At 43.8% G+C, this 15,095-nt stretch overlaps 1 protein-coding gene and 1 pseudogene across 3 annotated transcripts in view; one reads left to right on the top strand and one right to left on the bottom strand.

Moving 5' to 3' along the window:
• LOC147726770 (baculoviral IAP repeat-containing protein 1-like) overlaps positions 1–15,095 on the bottom strand; it is a 929,669-nt gene that overhangs the window by 712,575 nt on the left and 201,999 nt on the right. The window lies entirely within an intron of this gene.
• Positions 11,838–14,480, top strand: LOC147726771 (uncharacterized; annotated as a pseudogene).

Below are 15,095 nucleotides of genomic sequence, written 5' to 3'. Positions count from 1 at the left end.
CTCATCCATGAGACGAGCTGTGGAACAAGGCTGGCAGGTCTCTTTATATCTTCCCAGTGGTGAATGAGGGATTAATAAGAAAAATGGGGGCAAAGAAGTCAATACAAGAACAAGCCCTAACTAAAGGTATCACCAGTTTGGCAAAACCATGTGTAAGTATTTAAAACAGTGGTTCTGGCTCACAAGAATGGGAAGAAATACTTTCCAGAAGAATGTACACTTGATCTATAGCGTGTAAATAACCTATGGAAAGGATAAGAAAACTTCAAAGTAAAGCAGACACTAACCAAGGGCCCCTCGCTCAAAACCCAACAAACGCAAATATTAGTCTCAGTTGTGGGGTATGTCAGAGACCCAGGAGAGACTCAAATAAAACATTTCTAATTTAACCCCTTGCTGGGAGTGCTGGTGCTCCTCCAACTGGCCCCCAACATGGATCCATTGGTGGAGGCAGGAGTAGTGCTTCCGCTGCCACCCCAACGCCCCCTCAGCGATCTGATAATGTCAGTACACGCACGGCTCGCTGATGTCATCAGACGGTGCCGAGACACGTTGGAAGCCATTTCCTCCCTGTACATTGAAGAGAAAGGACTTATCTTCAGTGAGTCCTACCCGGGGCGGGGGAGGGGGGGGGGGCTCGGGCAGTATAGTCAGGGGAAATAAAAGAGTTTTTCCTTTCCCCCTGTGTCTGTACGTACTTGATTCCTGTTCCACAATGGTGGATGTGGCAAGGGTCGCTCCCGTAGGAGGCAATGTATTTGTGCATGTTTCACTAGTTTAGCTGTTTAATTGGCAGATGTCACCCCCTCCAAGGGGAGAGGGGGCACAACCAGCTAGATGGCAAGGATTATTGTACCACAATTGTGGGGTGTGATCCCTTGGGGCTATTTATTTTGGGAATTCCACCCCCCTCCCAGAGGGCAGATCGTCCATTTTTAGGTTAATCTGCCCTCGGAAGGGGGGGGGGGGGGTAGAAGCCCACTAGACTACCAGGGCTTGTTTTGTTGTTTGGGGAGCGACCCCTTACTCAAGGGTTGCACCCCTTGGGGAGCATTTTTTTGCATTGAACCCTCTCCGAAAGGGGAGAGCGGCCGTTTATAAGCTGATCTGCCCCCTAGACCACCAGGGTTGGTTTTGTTATAGTGGGAGCAACACCTTGGGCAAGGGTCACTCCCCTTGGGGGATTTTTTTTGTTGTATTCCACTCCTCAGAGAGAAGATCTGCCATTATAGGGCTGATCTGCACTCCGGGGAGCGAAATCCACTAAGCAACAGGGATAATAGTACAATTCAGGGAGTGTGGTTAAGGGTCACTCCCCTTTATTTTAGGCATTTATTTCGGCCATTTCTGCCCCCCTTGGGGCAGATCAGTGATATTTTTAGGCCCATCTGCCGGAAGGACACCAGTGAAAGTTGCTGTGTATGTGTGAACTGATGGTCTGCGTGTACTGGCATTTGGCTGGCTGTGTGTGTACTGGCATTTTACTGGCAGTGTGTGAACTTGAACTTGGCTGGCGATGTGTGTTGACTTGTGCTTGGCTTATGGTGTGTGTCGACTGGTGCTTGGCTGGTGGTGTGTATGGACTGGTGTTTGGCCTATGGTGTTTTTGAACTGGGGATTTTGCTGGCAGTGTGTGTCGACTGGCTTCCGGCAGACAATGTGTGTTGACTGGCGATGTGTGTGGCTGGCATTTGAATGGTGATAGGCAGACTTCATAGTGTTTTATAATGTTAACTGTTTTATTTCTTGTCAGAGGAAGCCAATATCAGTGCTGAGGAAGTGCCTCTTTTAGAGGACGACTCTGATATGCCGCTAGTGCAGCAAGATGCATCTGAATGACAGCCTTGGGCTGAAAGGCTTTCCCATTTGAAGTGCTGAATTCTGGCTTTCCCCAAACATGGTGTGGCAGGTGGTGCATGCCTTTAGTGGTGACACACGGTGTACAGTCAATACTGAAACCATTTGCCTAGTCACTTCTTTCAGTTGTCATTGGGCGATGTATTTTTGGATGAGATTATGGACAATGTATTTTTGGATGAGATTATTCAACAGAGTAATTTGTATGCTGAACAGTATTTGAGGGACAACAGTGCCAGACGTAAGCCCCACTCTAGAGCTACTCAGTGGAATCCCACAAATCGGGTTGAGCTGAAGTTCTGGGGTTTCAATTTTTTGATTGAATTGATAAGGAAGCCTTGCTTGCTTCATACTGGTCTACTAGTTCCTTGATGGCAGCATCTATATTTATTGGAACCATGAGTCGTAATTGGTATTTACTTCTGATTTGAACACTTCCTTTTGTTGATAATGCTTCAGCATTGCCACTGGATCACCCTGATTGTGACCAGCTCTAATAGATTCAGCCTGTCCTTAATCATTTTGTAGATCACTTTTCAGGGATCTATGTTCCACGGAAAGAAATGTGAATGAGTCTTTGGTCCTGTCCAAGGGCCATTTGGTTTTATGGCAGTAAACTCCTAGTAAGAGGACACACTGGAAATAGGATGTATATGCTGTCTGGGAGTAGTACTGGATATGTCTATAATTTCAGGATGTACACTGGTGGGGATACCACTATTGACCCCCCTGGTTGTCCATCCACTTTTGGAGTCAGTGAGACAATTGTGCGGCAACTTGATAGAGAACATTTTAACAAAGGGCACCATTTATACATAGATGACCTGTACCCTGGTGTGCAATTGTTCAAGTAATTGTTCGAAGTGGGCACTGTTGCATGTGGCACAATCCACTCTAACTGTAAAGGCTACCCTAAAGAGTTTGTTTGTAAAATATTTCAGAAGGGACAGTGCAGTGCCTTGCTTAGTGATGAACTTCTAGCTGTGAAATTCCCAGCCAGGAGAGATGTCTACATGGTGACTACCTTTCATGATGAAAGTACTTCACCTGTGACTGTTTGGGGTCAGGTTGCTGAAGTGTACAAACCTGTGTGCGTTTTAGACTACAATAAGCACATCGGTGGTGTAGATAGAGTAGATCAGAGGTTGGAGACTTTTAGTGCTGTTCCTAAGTCATACATTTGGTATAAGAAGTTGGCTGTCTATTTGTTTCATTTGGCAATCTTCAATGCTTTTGTTGTATGGAAGGATTGTTCCCCAGATTCAAAGATTACTTTCATTTAGCTTCAGCAGTCTGTGATAGGCAGCCTTGTTGTAGTGCAGCACACAAGTGTTTCTAGAGTTGGAGTTGTGGAAGATGTGAAAGATGTGGCTAGAATGAAAGCTCTAGAGAAAGGTGGTTCATACCACTTTCCTGATTACATTCCTCCCACACCTAAAAAAAACTTTCTCTGTAGGTGATATAGAGTTTGTGTCCAAAGAGGTGGGCGTAAAGAGAGTCACATGTACTGCCGCAAGTCTCCTTATTCTGGGCTATGTGTGCCCACATGATTTAAATCTTATCACATGCAATTGAAGTTTTGGGAGCAACCATGATTGTAAAAGTGAACTGACTGGTCTGTATCATTTGATATTTTTTGTTCAGATGGCACAGTTGACAGCAGTGTGATGTATTTAGTTAGAGCTGTTGTGTTTGAAGTGACAGTTTTTCATCTACTTCCAACAACAGGTTTGTGTTTTCTTTTTTGTTAAAAAAAATGTGAAGGTGGTGTGTGTTGACTGGCTCTTGGCTGGCGGTGTGCTTGGACTGGCGCTTGGCTGGCATTGAGTGTGGACTGGCGTTTGGCTGGTATGCAAGAACAACAGTTGACCCTTGTGAGGGTCATTAGGCCCAGGCACACAAATGGGGTGTAGCATTTCTATTGGGACAGGTGATGGAACGTTGGGTGGTAGGACGTCTGTGGCTCCCTGCACATTCATGTAGTTAACATCACAGAAATGCAAAGAAAATTAGTGTTTTTATTCAATGTTTCACCTTTTCAGGGTATTCTGGGTAAGCAAACATTAGGGGATCCACGCAAGCTACACCTCCCTAGACTCCCCTGGGTGTTTAGTCTTCAGACATATCTGGATTTGATAGGTTTCCTAAAATGGTTGCCATCCCCATGACTAATTATTACATCTAGCATAGTTATAATTATCGCCACAATATGTTTTGTGCCCTTCCCGAGCGTGGGCACTTGGCCTACCCACACAAGTGAGGCAGCATTTTTTTTGGGAGACATGAGGGAATTTTAAGTGGTAGGAAATTTGTGCTGGCCCAGTGATCACACAACTTTTTCACAGTCGTTGGCTCTGGGTACCTCATCGGGTTTTTGGAGAACCTACTAGCCCCATGTATCCCCGTAACCAGAAGAATCCAACAGACGTAACAGTATATTGCTTTTGAAAATCTGCCACAGTAATAAGAAGTTACAGATGAAAGTGCAGATACAATTGGCTGTTTCTTTCAACTCTATTTCATTTTTTCTTTCAACTATTACTTTTTATAGGAAACCCTACTCAAATGAGCCCTGCCTGAATTCAGAATTTACTCATGTTTTCTGAAATGTATATATAGCTCTCCGGGATCCATCATGGGTTTCCATCACAAACTGAAAGTAGTTTGAAAGCACAAACAATTGGAAAAATTGGCTATTTCCTAATACAATGGCAAAACTGTATTAAAAAATGTGTTTTTTTATTCAAGTCTGACTGTTCTTGAAAGCTGGGAAAATGGTGATTTAAGCACCGCAAACATTTTGTTGATGCAATTTGCAGAAAAAAAACACAGAAACTTTCTTCTGCTGCACTTTTTTTTCCCATTTTCCTCCCAAACATTTAGCTATATTTTGGCTAATTTCTTAGTCCTTTCCAGGGGAATCCACAAACCCTGGGTAGCTTTAGACTCCTCAGGATGTTGGAAAAAAGGACTCAAATTGGGAATGGATAGTTTATTTGGACAAAGAGTTAAGAAGGCCTAAGCACACACTTCCCCAAATAGCCCACAAAAAAGGCTTAGAATTGGGGGCAGGGGTCTAGCGGTTAAAGGGTTAAGTGATATGTTTATGTCTAGTTCTTCTTCTGCTCTGCCTTCTCCTTATGTGTTTCCCCAACTCGTGTCTAAAAACATTTAAAACCAGAAGAAGAAGACAAGGAGAAGGACCTGTTAGATGTTTACATGCTGTCAACTGATGTCAGGGGAGTGCCCTTGGTAGAACCTCAAAATGAAGCAGTGAGATAGCACAGCCATCAGGAGAGGTACTGGCAAACAATATGCAGTCATGCACAACGAACCTGGTGACTGACAGTGTGAAAGGTGGCAAAGTGCTAGAGGACAGTGCAACACATGCAAGGCTGATTAAACAACAACACGCCTCTTGGGGAACTCCTTTTAATGTGGCAATTTACAGAGACTATGCCAGGCATAAACAGGTATGCAGCCTAGCTACAAACCGGGAGAGTCTGAGACACACCATCAGATGAAGAGCAAGAGATTGTGAGAAAAGCCCCCCAAATTATCCACATACTCTCTCATCCAGTGAAAAAGATAATGATAACCCTCAAGATGCTCCATTCATCCCATCATGTCCTCCTCTCTACAAAAGTACCCTGGTCTTGGGCTCAGAGGCCGGGTTACCTTTCATGGTCCTTGGTGCCAAACAGCCCTAATTAAAAGTAAGAAGCAATTTTCTAAAATCCTTGAAAATCCCATAAAATTCAGAGAAGAATTGCAAACCATTTTTGATTGTTACAAACCTAATTGTTCAGATGTGAATTAACTGTTACTGAGGGATAGTAAGAGAAAAAGCATATTTCACCTTAACAGGCATCTGGTGAGGAAACTGCCACTATGGCTATGCAGGAGGCTCTGGTTAACACTATAAAGGTGGATCTCCTGCTGATTATCTTGAACATTTGAAAGATGTGCTTGAACGTGTAATTTTGGTATTGCTGAGCCGGCCAAAAGTGCTCATGAAACTGAAGCTACTGGTGCTGTTTCATTTAAGGATGCTCCCTAAGGTACATGCATATGCTAATCACTGCCTAGTAGTGATGTGTTTTATCTAGGAACCCGAATCAATATTGCGACTTTATGCCCTTGTACGGCTATAATCAATGATATAATGGCATAAGAATCAAATCCATATTTTAGTAAATCGCCCTTGCAGTCCAAGGCACGGCAAAAGCTACTTCCTTGGATTCCTAGAAAGCACACCGAGTTCTTTCGACACACCAAACCTCCAGCAACCTGGGAAATCCCCACTTGCTTTGTTTTGATTTGTAATAGAACTCCTACAAGCACTGTAAGAACGGCCAGTTCTTAGTGACATCTTTATTGACGTCTTATGTCCAAACCTTACGTCAAACTCGGCACCTTTCAGGTATAAATATACCAACGTTGCCTTAAGCAAACACACGGTGGTGGTTTTGGAGAAGGATTTACAAAATCCTTCCCAGTGTAAGAATTGGCTTTTGTAGTTTGGTTTGCCCTGTTCCCATCATGCACTGGGACAGGAACAGACTAATTTGCATACAGCCAGGTTCTTAAACTGGGATGGTGCAGTGAGCTAAAAAACGGTGTTGGATCTAGCCCTGATCTCTTGACTGGGTGAGAGTATTCTGTTTAATTCAGAGACTCTGTCCCTCACCACCCCTTGTTGTAAATATTTTTGTCCACCCTAAGCGTGGAAGGGTATACTCAGATGTGAGTCCCTTGCTCATTGCACCATCAGGATTCAAGCAAGCCGGGCCGAAGACGGCTGAAATGCCAGAAACCGGTCCCCGGTAGCTTGTTTCCTTCCCAGTGTAAGAATTGGCTTTTGTAGTTTGGTTTGCCCTGTTCCCATCATGCACTGGGACAGGAACAGACTAATTTGCATACAGCCAGGTTCTGAAACTGGGATGGTGCAGTGAGCTAAAAAACGGTGTTGGATCTAGCCCTGATCTCTTGACTGGGTGAGAGTATTCTGTTTAATTCAGAGACTCTGTCCCTCACCACCCCTTGTTGTAAATATTTTTGTCCACCCTAAGCGTGGAAGGGTATACTCAGATGTGAGTCCCTTGCTCATTGCACCATCAGGATTCAAGCAAGCCGGGCCGAAGACGGCTGAAATGCCAGAAACCGGTCCCCGGTAGCTTGTTTCCTTCCCAGTGTAAGAATTGGCTTTTGTAGTTTGGTTTGCCCTGTTCCCATCATGCACTGGGACAGGAACAGACTAATTTGCATACAGCCAGGTTCTGAAACTGGGATGGTGCAGTGAGCTAAAAAACGGTGTTGGATCTAGCCCTGATCTCTTGACTGGGTGAGAGTATTCTGTTTAATTCAGAGACTCTGTCCCTCACCACCCCTTGTTGTAAATATTTTTGTCCACCCTAAGCGTGGAAGGGTATACTCAGATGTGAGTCCCTTGCTCATTGCACCATCAGGATTCAAGCAAGCCGGGCCGAAGACGGCTGAAATGCCAGAAACCGGTCCCCGGTAGCTTGTTTCCTTCCCAGTGTAAGAATTGGCTTTTGTAGTTTGGTTTGCCCTGTTCCCATCATGCACTGGGACAGGAACAGACTAATTTGCATACAGCCAGGTTCTGAAACTGGGATGGTGCAGTGAGCTAAAAAACGGTGTTGGATCTAGCCCTGATCTCTTGACTGGGTGAGAGTATTCTGTTTAATTCAGAGACTCTGTCCCTCACCACCCCTTGTTGTAAATATTTTTGTCCACCCTAAGCGTGGAAGGGTATACTCAGATGTGAGTCCCTTGCTCATTGCACCATCAGGATTCAAGCAAGCCGGGCCGAAGACGGCTGAAATGCCAGAAACCGGTCCCCGGTAGCTTGTTTCCTTCCCAGTGTAAGAATTGGCTTTTGTAGTTTGGTTTGCCCTGTTCCCATCATGCACTGGGACAGGAACAGACTAATTTGCATACAGCCAGGTTCTGAAACTGGGATGTTGCAGTGAGCTAAAAAACGGTGTTGGATCTAGCCCTGATCTCTTGACTGGGTGAGAGTATTCTGTTTAATTCAGAGACTCTGTCCCTCACCACCCCTTGTTGTAAATATTTTTGTCCACCCTAAGCGTGGAAGGGTATACTCAGATGTGAGTCCCTTGCTCATTGCACCATCAGGATTCAAGCAAGCCGGGCCGAAGACGGCTGAAATGCCAGAAACCGGTCCCCGGTAGCTTGTTTCCTTCCCAGTGTAAGAATTGGCTTTTGTAGTTTGGTTTGCCCTGTTCCCATCATGCACTGGGACAGGAACAGACTAATTTGCATACAGCCAGGTTCTGAAACTGGGATGGTGCAGTGAGCTAAAAAACGGTGTTGGATCTAGCCCTGATCTCTTGACTGGGTGAGAGTATTCTGTTTAATTCAGAGACTCTGTCCCTCACCACCCCTTGTTGTAAATATTTTTGTCCACCCTAAGCGTGGAAGGGTATACTCAGATGTGAGTCCCTTGCTCATTGCACCATCAGGATTCAAGCAAGCCGGGCCGAAGACGGCTGAAATGCCAGAAACCGGTCCCCGGTAGCTTGTTTCCTTCCCAGTGTAAGAATTGGCTTTTGTAGTTTGGTTTGCCCTGTTCCCATCATGCACTGGGACAGGAACAGACTAATTTGCATACAGCCAGGTTCTGAAACTGGGATGGTGCAGTGAGCTAAAAAACGGTGTTGGATCTAGCCCTGATCTCTTGACTGGGTGAGAGTATTCTGTTTAATTCAGAGACTCTGTCCCTCACCACCCCTTGTTGTAAATATTTTTGTCCACCCTAAGCGTGGAAGGGTATACTCAGATGTGAGTCCCTTGCTCATTGCACCATCAGGATTCAAGCAAGCCAGGCCGAAGACGGCTGAAATGCCAGAAACCGGTCCCCGGTAGCTTGTTTCCTTCCCAGTGTAAGAATTGGCTTTTGTAGTTTGGTTTGCCCTGTTCCCATCATGCACTGGGACAGGAACAGACTAATTTGCATACAGCCAGGTTCTGAAACTGGGATGGTGCAGTGAGCTAAAAAACGGTGTTGGATCTAGCCCTGATCTCTTGACTGGGTGAGAGTATTCTGTTTAATTCAGAGACTCTGTCCCTCACCACCCCTTGTTGTAAATATTTTTGTCCACCCTAAGCGTGGAAGGGTATACTCAGATGTGAGTCCCTTGCTCATTGCACCATCAGGATTCAAGCAAGCCGGGCCGAAGACGGCTGAAATGCCAGAAACCGGTCCCCGGTAGCTTGTTTCCTTCCCAGTGTAAGAATTGGCTTTTGTAGTTTGGTTTGCCCTGTTCCCATCATGCACTGGGACAGGAACAGACTAATTTGCATACAGCCAGGTTCTGAAACTGGGATGGTGCAGTGAGCTAAAAAACGGTGTTGGATCTAGCCCTGATCTCTTGACTGGGTGAGAGTATTCTGTTTAATTCAGAGACTCTGTCCCTCACCACCCCTTGTTTTAAATGGTTTTGGAGAAGAGCAGCTAATCTACTTGCCGAGAGCCCAGCAGATGCGAAAAGCCCACGGACGCTGCCCCTCCTCTTTGACGCGCTGAGAAAGACGCTGTCTTTTCTCCTCCCGAGAAAATCCAGCTCCGTCGTTTCCAGCCTACCCTTGCGGGTGACTGGGATATCGAGTCCTGAGAGAGAGATACCAGACCTCCTACATTCTATTCCCAAGGTACTTAGGTCAGGTACACCGGGGTAGGCGTATTTTAGAAGCACCAGTTGAGCACTTTAGCCAATGTATATATGTGTATATATATTTTATCCATTTTAAAGTATCTTATGGCTAAGAAACCATATCCATGCTTTTACGGTATTATTTCATAATACTCTTTTTACTGCACGTACTTTACTTTATATTAAGTATTGCAATTGCGGCAATTCATTTCTCTTGCATGAGAAGGAAGACTGCTCAATAAATAATATCTTTTATTGAAAACGCCTGTCTCTCTATTCTCTGCACTCTGGTGAAACTAAGAATGCACATCTGACTGAGTGAAATAGCTGTCTATTGTTTTCACACGACTCTAGAGATTTACTCTTATTCTGAGGGAGCAAAGTTGTCATGTTTATGCGGTTGTCGGAAGCTGAATCCCTTCTTGTCTGAGCCAGGGAAGCTGATCCCTTCCTATTCATTCAAGAAAGTTTCCAGTGACCTATGAGCTAGCTGGCGCAAACCTAAATTAAGTCTAACATAGTCAGTAGAGACCTAGAAGACCTCAGTCCTACGTCTACACTGCTGTTTATGTTATTCCAATGCGCAGGGCCTATAGGGAAAATAGGAACTACACTACATGGCGCCCAACATTTGGTAAGGCGATAAAACTAACGCAAGACGTTAGAGTAACTCAGTCGTGCTTTTTCAAGCAGGCCCTTTTTCCCGTAAATTCTCCAATAGACATCTGAAATGGGTGAAAGGTTAAAATCGGCCGGAACTTAGTAGGAAGAGATTCCTATGTAGAGTTTTTGGTTTAGTCAACGTTGAAGGATACAGTGTTCCAAAATATTGTGCACCTAATCTTTTGTTTCCTTGAAACTTGATCTGCAACAAAAAAACCTTTCTGACAGTAAAATGCCAGGCAGTGATGATGATAGGGAGGCAGCTAGAATAACAACTCAACTCCTAGAGGATGACACTAGTATCCTACTGGAAAATAAACTTTCCAGCGGCAAACGCTATAACACACGAATTCCACTATTACAAAATAGAGGAACCTCCGGAAGAATACACTCCTTTCGAGGATGTAGAAATTCCACTAAATTACCAAGAGCACCTGCTCTGGTTTAAAGGCGCCCTAAAACATAATGATCACATCACCAGGCTCGGTCCACTAGGTAGACCAGGAGCAACGTGGCCGGTTCTAGCCAGCTACACACCACATCCAGACATCGAAAAAATGTCAGACAAAGAACTTTTAGCCCAGCTAAAATTACTAATTAAAATTCACAGACAGTTAGTCCAATATGTAATGCGGACTGCAACAGTCCAACCAGCTATTAACATTCCACAGCTGACCCCTCATCAGGGGAACACAAATAAAATTACACCACAGAACATACAATCATGTCTTGGTAAAACACCCACAAAAAGGGAACAAATTCCATTCTGGCTAGCACAAAAGATAACTCAAATAGAGGCAGTATTCCCGAATATTACTCCTAGTGAGAAACACAGAATTCTGACTATCTGCCTTCCAATGGGGGTCGCACCACATGTGGAGGACTGTGACACTTGGGGTACAGTCTTTGCTTCCATCTACACAAAAACACATGGTGTTCCGTCTCTGGCGGTAATACCAGATGTGCTAAGACAGATTCAAAATGAATACGGTCCAGAACCTGCTTTAACTCTTGGTATGAAATTACTGAAAGACTTTAAGCAGGTCTCGGCTATATTATTAGCCAACATAAAGGGAGAAGCAGCATCTGTGGCGATCCGCCAAAAATTGGAAGAAACAGATATAGCAGACCAACCAATTGAACTTGCCAGAATCATAGAAAAATCCTATGAAGAACTAGGTAGAGATAGTTTGGGAGGGAAACCGGTAAAACCCCAACTACTTGAAAATCCTGAAAAGATATTTATTAAAAATAATCTAAACACTCCAAAAAAGAGCTGGGATGGAAATAAACAATCCACTCCCAAAGAAAAAAGATTCCAGTCCAGAGGAAGGTCTCCTCGGCGGAGGGAAAGAACTCCGAACCGAGAACACCAGTCTCCCGAAAGGGAGCCCTCTGAGAAAAGATACAACCTTAGAAATAGGGATAATTTGAAAAAACCTGATAGATATCAAAATAATGATACACGTCCCTCTCGATCTTTTTCGCAGAAATCGGAAAGAAGAGGATGGTCAGAACACAGGGAAGAGCATGCCAAGTCCAAAGACAAGGAACCTGCTCAAAGTAAAAAATTACAATTTCCAAGAAAGAAGGTAGCCAGTATTAAAATAATCGAACATGCCGAGAATACTGAGGACACAGCTGAAAAACGGAGAGTGGGCTCAGACAATGCTAGACAGCGCAGCAGAAGTGACCATAGCTCGCAGGATCCTGATGAATCATCTGGAGACAGTGGACATGAATGAATACATTCAAGTGGAAATTGCAGATACCAGAGTTAGCGAACCTCATAAAATATACGAAATAACATTGCGTATAGAGGGAGATAAGACTAGGAAGGTAAGGGGTCTATTTTGGGATAACCTCTCAAAAGGCTATGACATCCTATTAGCTGAAAAAGACTGGCCACCAGAGTTTGTCAGGGAGTGCCCTCATGGCGAAGAAATGATTATGCCTGCCTTCTCAAATCATATTCCAATACATAGAAAATATATATATGCCAGAAAATGGGCAGTAGCTCAAGCACCTGCATTATATAAAAATCATGTAGGATGGGATGAGGACTCTCCTCCTCTCAAAATCCAGTTAAATAGCCAACCTACTGTGCAAAGACAGTGCCCAATTAAGCAAGAAGCTAAAAAACAGGTCAGGGAGATCTTAGATCAACTTGAATACCAAGGGGTGATTGAAACATGCACCTCTCAAATGAACAATCCTTTGTTTCCTGTCTCCAAACCAGACGATTCATATTGTCTAGTCTTGGACTACAGACACCTTAACTCATGTTGCAAAACATTTGCGGTACAAAATTCGCACAGTGCGGCACTAATGAATAACATAGTTCGCAAAAAATACAAAACAACATTAGACATTTCGAATGGATTCTTTTGTCAAAACATCGCACCCGAAAGCAGGTATTTAACCGCTTTCTCAATAATGGGGTCACAGAAAAATTTCTGTTGACTCCCTCAGGGATTCAAGAATAGCCCAGGATTATTCTCAGCCAGAGTAACAGAGTTACTACAAATGTATGATGATGAGGCATTATCTTATGTCGATGACATCTATCTCACAGATGACGACCTGGATACTCACTTGAAAAGAGTGAACACCATAATACTTGGGTTTGCAGCATAGGGTTACAAATTCAACTTTAAAAAGTCCCGAATTGCCCATCTAACTGTCCTATTTTTAGGATATGAATTATCAAGTGAAGGCAAAAGCCTAGCAGACAACTTCTTAGGGAAGTGCGCTGTACTCCAAGCACCAAAAACGCTGAAGAATTTACAATCGATACTAGGCTTCCTGAATTTCGGAAGAACTTACATTCTGAATTATGCAGAGAGGGTTAAACCTCTCTATGAATTAATAAAACCTGATTTTAAACCAATCAACTGGACTCAGAAACACACAGAAATTTTGAGATCATTGCAAACAGACATGTTAGCTAAAACAAAATTAGAAACACGTGACAATACACGCAACCTTGTAATCCGAGTCATCCCAGGAAGATGCGGATTCACGTACCTGACCTCTAATGAGGGAGAAACGGTACCAATAGCTTACAAATCACATTTGTACACGAAAGCTGAAATAAAGTTCAGTTCAACTGAAAAAATTCTAACTGCGGTTCAGACTGCTGTAGCAAAAGAAAGGGCCCTAGCACAAGGTAAACAAATAATAATCGTTACACCAATACCAGCCCTAGAAGCAGTAACAAAAGCAAGCATTCCAAATGCTAAAGCTCTGCATCCGAGATGGATCCAATGGGTTAATGCTCTTGCTGCAACAGACTTAGTATATGAATTTGATCCTAATCTAAAAACACAAGAATTTCTACAATATGAATATGAATGTCCTATGCCAACCGAAATTCTGCCTCTAGAACACTACGGATGTATAATATATACAGACGGGTCAGCACAACCCGCAGTTGGGGGTAAACAAGCTTACAGTGCTGCGTGCGCGATTGTTAAAGGTCGTTGGCACAAAGGAAAATTTAGACCACTGGTCACTAAAACGCAATCTCTAGGAGATTGTACAGCTCAGCGAGCTGAACTACTAGCATTAAAGATGGCGCTTGAAAATGCCGATCGCGAATTCCCCACACTTATAGTGTGAGATTCATATTACTGCGTTCAGTCTTATAATGAATACTTGCAGAATTGGGTTGAAAACGGGTTCAAAGATTCAAAAGGTGGCACAATCAAGCATAAAACGCTTTGGGAACAAGTAGTTCTTTTACAGAAAGAACTACAAAAGACTCACGTGATACACACTCTGAGTCATCAACGTGATGACGTTCACGTTGCAGGGAATTCATTGGCTAATACAGCCACAGCGGAAGCAACTAAACAGGCTTCCGTAGCCACAAAAAAGCGTTCAGAAAAATACATAGACGGGGAAACCATGCTGGCGGTAAAAACGTCTTTAAAAGGCGACTGTGCAGCACTACCCGTGAACTATCCACTCAATTATACATACGGAATTGACGCAAACTCCGTTCCTTTTGCTCGAATTCCTGGAGTGGGGGATAGGGGAATTCCAAACATGAACAGGAGAATTTTATTAATAGCAGACGCACACATGGGTGAAGGTCCGAGGCACAAACAGATCAAGGAATCTCTGACAGAATTACAAACAGAATACTGGTGGCCGGGGATGAGCCTGCAACATTATAAATTTGCAAAAAGCTGCCCAGACTGCAACAGAGATCGCAGTAACGAGCCAACCGGAGTATTTCCATGGCCATTCTTGTAGTTAGCATAAGGCTATCTATAAGTAAAATCCAGCGTCCCATTAATTTCTTTTTAAGACTAGATTCACTTAAAGATGTGGCCCCAGCGCTCGGCTGACGCCAGAACTGTTATAAAAGATTTGCGAGTCTTTATCGGCACATACGCAATTGCCATGCTTCATTCTGACCAGGGTGCTGCTTTAGCTCTCGAGCTTATAAGGAGGCCATGACCAGCATGGGCATTGGGTTGCGGTACTCTTGTCCCTTCCATCCTGAGGGAAACAGGATTGTGGAAAGAAAAAACAGAGACATAAAGCAATCTATAACGGCAAAGGTACTAGGTTCGGGTGATGGGTGGGTCCAGCATTTAACAAGTGTCCAACGTAGTCTTAACAATCTGCCAAGAAATTCTCTAAAAGGTTTCAGCCCGTACGAACTATTGTTCGGGACTAGAATGTATATTCAGGATTTAGATAGTCAAGCTTCAGTGGTAGAAGATAAGAAAAAATGCTTTGACATCAAAGATCGTTTGGCTGTTTTACAGGACTTAAATGAAACAAGAAAAGCCCTGAGCAACATAAAGTTAAAACAGCAGCCAACAACCACTGAAGACACACCACCTGTCCCAGCAGGACCTG

The sequence above is a fragment of the Lissotriton vulgaris genome, chromosome 3_1, assembly GCF_964263255.1.
Source record: "Lissotriton vulgaris chromosome 3_1, aLisVul1.2, whole genome shotgun sequence".
In the NCBI taxonomy this organism is placed as follows: domain Eukaryota; kingdom Metazoa; phylum Chordata; class Amphibia; order Caudata; family Salamandridae; genus Lissotriton; species Lissotriton vulgaris.
The sequence above is the reverse complement of the archived record's forward strand: the minus strand, read 5'-3'. Positions and strand labels throughout refer to the sequence as shown.